General features: G+C 41.8%; 1 long non-coding RNA gene across 2 annotated transcripts; it reads right to left on the bottom strand.

The window, feature by feature from the left end:
- Window positions 1-1,960: 1,960 nt before the first annotated feature.
- LOC108444726 lies at window positions 1,961-5,384 on the bottom strand. Of its 2 annotated transcripts, XR_001859380.1 has the most exons (4): window positions 5,229-5,384; window positions 4,907-5,024; window positions 4,037-4,127; window positions 1,961-2,091 (listed from the first exon to the last, which is right to left on the bottom strand). It is a non-coding gene; the product is annotated as an uncharacterized LOC108444726 (long non-coding RNA). The 2 variants fall into 2 exon arrangements; XR_001859379.1 differs by having other exon boundaries at window positions 4,037-5,024.
- Between the last annotated feature and the right edge of the window lie 6 nt (window positions 5,385-5,390).

The raw sequence follows: 5,390 nt of genomic DNA, 5'->3' as shown, positions 1-5,390 counted from the left end.
CTCAAATCACCCTTGGGATTTCTGAATTCAGACAAGCAGCGTTATCACTGGGAACAGGAGCACTACCTCACCTGTCCATCACAGCCCAGAGGAACGATTCTGTCTGGCCCCATCACCAGGAGCATGGGGAAAATACCAAAACACCCTCAGTGGGGAGGAAAAAGACTCCTTCTCCAACAGAAACTAGTGCAGCACTGATGCTATACAGCAAACAGCAGGAACATTTGGCTGTAACATTAAATGATGCTGTTAGAAGTGCCTAGGGCAGTGGGAAAGAAATGCTTAAGCATAAATGCTTAAAGTGAATAAAGGAGCAAAGGAACTGCCATAACAGACAAAAACAATTCCATATTTTCCTGCAAAAACAGTATCAGGTACCACAAATGAATACGTAAAACATCATGGCCTGGGCAATTAAATGGCAGCCTAACTACAATGAAAATCTCACTCTTATCTCAATGTTCAAAGGCTGGCTTCTCTTTAAATCAAAAGAGGCTCTCTCTCTTTTATTTTTAAAACTCTGAGACCTAGCTGGCTGGGTTTTTCTGTGCTACACAAATGAAAAGGGAGGCCTAAATTAGTTTAAAAAAAAAAAAAGCTCAGAGACAAAACTAATACATACATTATAATAAAAGAGCTGATAAAGAATATTCTGCCTCAAAGTTCATGCCAAGCAGGAGCAAGAACCACAGGATGTTGGCAACAGGTACTTTAAACCTCAGGTCAAGGATAGTTGCTATATGCCCTGTCAATACACTGTTAACCATGATTGATTTGGTCCAGTGACAGATAATCTATTATGCACTCATACTTCAACTCCACTAAATCAAAGATAGTTTGTCTAGCAGAACAAAATGACACAATAAGAGAAAGCACAGGGACAAAGTAGCAGTCTTCACCCAACATTCTTCTATGACAGAAGGAAACCAACATATAGCAAAAGGTCTAGCACAACACAAAAGCTTATATTTCTGGAGGACGTAGAAGAGGAAAAGAAGAACAGTGTAATTAAAAAAATATATATACTGATGAAAGAAAAGCCATAGAAATCCTAGTAAAATGTCAGCGAGAGCTGCAAATAGCCTAAACATAAAGAGCAAAGTAGGGAAGGAAAACCTGTGCCTGGAGTCAAGCTGTGTGATGTTTATCTAAACCTTTGCAGTGGGGGAACAAAACCAGGCTCACTATTTCTCATCACCTTCAGTACAAGGGGGGTGTCTTGGGGTGACTTTAGGATGCTGTATCCCCTATCGCCTGCTCTATGCTAGACATGAATCCTGTGCCTTTCTGTGTCTTTAAGGCAGACCCAACAGAGACGGGAGGCAAGGCGGTGGAATTCCTTTGCCTCTCAGCTCTCAGCTTCTGCAGCAGGAAGAGAGTGACATTCTCTTGCTTTTTAGCTAGCTTCTCATTCATTAGTTGAGGAAAGGTTTTCCTGGGACTTTGGCTTCTCCTTCTTCTCTTCTGGACTGTTCAGCAACACCAGAATATCACTGGGAGGCCGTTCACCGTGGCCCGGAGAGAGAGCAGAGCCAGCTCCTACAAAGGACTTTGAATTTTACCAGGTTCTCTCCACAGCGAGAGGTTTCATTATTTAGCATTATTCTTTTTCCGTGCCTGCGTGCACTCTGCTTGTTAAATAAATAACTTCTTTTCCACTTTCCTCCGAGGAATTTTTTCCCGAACTTGTGGGGGATGGGGCGGCTGAAACCTCTCTTCTTTGGAAGAAGAAGAACCCTTCTTTGGTTCCTTCCAAAGCATGTCCCTTAATTTGTCTCAAACTGAAACAGGGGGAAAAACAGATTGGATTCTCTTCAAGTATCAAATAGCATAGTTTACATGCTTTTATTGACTTGCAGTTTCCACCTTATTCTCCCACTAGCTCTTTCCTTTTTTAATATGGATATCTGCCTAGAGACAAGATGTCTGGGAACACCACCTTCCAACATGAATCCCAACACTGATATCCTGAAGCTAAAGACTGCCGAGTGTCCAATACCTGCACAATCCAGCAGTCTGCATGACCATGGAGTGCATTCATCCTCTTTCATTGTTCACTCTTAATATCCTGATGTTCACAGCATCAGTAGCCTGTATTAGAAAGAGGCAACATGCTTCTGTGAAACACATGAACTCCATTACTCTGTCACCCAGACACTCTTTGCTGGTCACAGGGACTGAAAAGAAACGGACCCATCCCATATAAAGACTTAGCTGAGGATGTAAGTAGACTAGGAAGTAGAAGACAGGTGCTCTATGTACATACAGAGCTTGAAGCTGAAAATGAAATGCTCTGCTGACTGGCATCCATACTCTGCACCCATCCATTTTTATACAGATTATAAAATAGCAGCTGGTTACTCTGAGTTGGATAAAAGTGTGACAGACAAAACCCCAAAGGACTGTAAAGACGCCTGCAGTGTGTGATTACAGCACAGCCCCAGAGCAGAAGTGCCATACACACTCTCCATCCCGCTCTGCCAGTCCAGGACTAGAGGGATGTGCTGCTGTTGGCCACCCTGTGAGCTGAGCCGTCCTCTGCACACCAACCAATGCCTTTCACAGCTGCACAAAGGCATTTGGGGCTGTGCTGAAGCACTCGATTGCTATGCAGGGGTGTAAAGGGTTATTAAATAAAATCTCCCCCTCAGGCCTTTTCTTTTAGAGGTCTACATGGCGTGGGCCAAAACTAATTTTCTCTCCTAACCACATCTAGTGAGAAAAGCTCAGCCATACACAGAATCTGTGTAATATTTGACAAGGACAAAAAGACTTGGAGAACAGTGAAATATTAACCTGGATATAGTGTTCATGCCCCTCACCATTTAATATGGGACAGAAATAAGTGGGTCAACCCTCATCACAGAGTAAATAAATAATATTTTACATTCTATTGGGCAAGTACATATTTTCAATGCAAAGTCATTTTACCAAAGTCAAGTAGCCTGCACATATTTTCGTGTTCCCTCAGCTTTATTATTTCCTTCCTTTAGATTTTACAGACATAGATTTTCTTTTAATTAAAGTATACATTTGTGTATAATTTTTCTCCTCAAGTTTGGCAAAGTGTTGTCAAAGCAAAGAAGGAAAAAAGCCCACCATAGTAGTGATGGTGACCTATTTCACTTCTGTGCAGCCAGCAGAATCAAATTTGCTTCAGCTTTAAATGTACTGCCAATTTGAAAAATTTAACACAAGCTTTTTTCCTTCTAATAATAGAGACCATTAATAAGTAACACTTACAGATTCCTTCCAGCCTTTACAGCATCTCCAATGTGCAAACCCTGGTATTTTTGTAAAGGCTGAACTACAGAAGACCTCCCAAGAGGCATATGGATCAGACCTTCTGCTCATATGAACCTACCCTGATACCTCCAGGGGTTTAGGGAAACCATTCCAACTTAACCTGGCTGAGGAACTGGCAGCTTTAAAATGTATTTATTTTCATACTCTGACTGACACTGCACACTGACTAATCTAAGTATTTATTCAATTTTAGGCATCACTGAATTAATAATACTCAATTTATAGACAGTGAGTAAGGGAATGATGTGCTTGCTGCAGCTTGCACAAGAAGTCGGGACCAGGGCAGAAATAAAAACTTGCATTTCTGACAATAAGTCATGTATCTGACCAAGAAGCCATCCCATCCTCTACTTAAAAATAAATCACATGTACATTTGACCACAGAGGGGACACATGTTCAGGTGGCACAAATGGGCACAGCTCTTTTCTTGTCAGCACAGTTGTGCTCTGTTTCAGTAGCTCATCTGATCCAGACCTTATGCACGTAAAAACTGACTCAACACATGAGAAACAGAAAGCTTAAACACATGCTAGGTGTGTTTATATGGTCAATGTAAAATTTATCTCATTACCAATGAAGCTCCCCCCACCAAAGAAAAGCATTTAAATTCAAACCATTTAATGGTACAAGCTAATTAAAGTAGTTGTTTTTAAAGCAGCCCATCTCCCCTCAAGCAGTTAAATTAGGCTTATGAAAAGAACATCAGATGATGTACTCATTTCTTATTACCATAAGCAGAGTGACTTCCTTGGCTGGATGATTTTTAAAGAAATCACATGGTGGTGATATAATTTCCCCCCGGTTAATAACTTTGGTGTGTCTGAGAGGCAAAGAGAGAGAAGAAAGGTCTCATTGCACCAAATAAAGAGCAATTTGAGAATATCTACTGTCAACTTTAGCAAGACAAAGCAACTTAGTCATATATATATTAGTCATATATATTCACATATGCTCAGTTCACTAGAAACTCTAAGTAGAAGCCCAGATCATGCTTGACACAATGGAGAGCATTCACAGGACACAAATTGCAGACTGTTTCCTGTAACAGGCACAAAAAAGAGAAAGCACATTAAGAAAATGGAGTGCTTGAATATCTCATAAATAGAGAATGTCTGCCTGAGCAACCTGCCTTGCAGTCAGTCCTCAAGCACCAAAGGCACAAACTTGTGCTGTATTTGCTGACTGTGACAGAGCCTTACCCCAAATGCATCATTTTAAGAAAAAGGTTCACATCAAAAGTAGGTGGGGTCTTTTCCCCAAGAAAAAAAAGCATCCCATCAAAGGCACAGGCACTTGGAAGGAGGCCTCTTCCTCTGAAAAACAGTATTTCAGTAATATTTGATGGATGAATATTCCAACCCACAACCAATGCCTCAGCCCATCTGTGCCCTGCAGCCTTGCTACCCCAAACGCAACACCTGAGAAATAAATACAATTGCCGTCTATTTCATTGTATACAAAGAGCCTAATGAATTCGCATTTGAAATAAACTAGAGTCATTGAAGCTTTAGTGCAGCCATATATTAAGATACGAGTATATTGTTCTCTGTCCAAGAAGACTTCAACACAGGAGACATTAAACCATAAAACCTTTACTACCCGGCCAGCAGAGCTGCTGCGTCCCTGCCCGTGGCCATGACGCTCCCTGTACTTTCACAGCCCAGGGAAGTGCTCCTTCGGCTCCCAAGGGAATGAAATAACTCACCGGGCCAGTTTCCTGCCAAAGAATATATATAATTGTAAACGTGTGCCCACCTAGGAAACAAGCTGTATTTATGCACTTAGGAACAACTAGGGTAAGTCTGGCAAGACTTCCAAAACACAGCTAACAAGTCGGGAAGAGGACACTGAAAAACATGAACTGGAGACTGGAGCACTTTAAGGACAGGATCTGAGCAAGCACGGGGGTGTTCGCAAGCACCTGAACGCAAAGTCTTTCCTCAGACCAACGCAGCGAATCCCGATCCCCTGGTTCATCTTTACCACGACCCACCCAAGACTTGCAGGAGTTCGGAAAAAGTGACTGGCCCTGGGCATAAACTGGACACAAACTTCGTCAGAAAAGCCTCCAGTGCTTATTTCC

This window comes from Corvus brachyrhynchos, unplaced genomic scaffold (assembly GCF_000691975.1).
Source record: "Corvus brachyrhynchos isolate BGI_N302 unplaced genomic scaffold, ASM69197v1 scaffold281, whole genome shotgun sequence".
Lineage (NCBI taxonomy): Eukaryota > Metazoa > Chordata > Aves > Passeriformes > Corvidae > Corvus > Corvus brachyrhynchos.
This window is presented reverse-complemented; position numbering and strand designations above follow the sequence as displayed.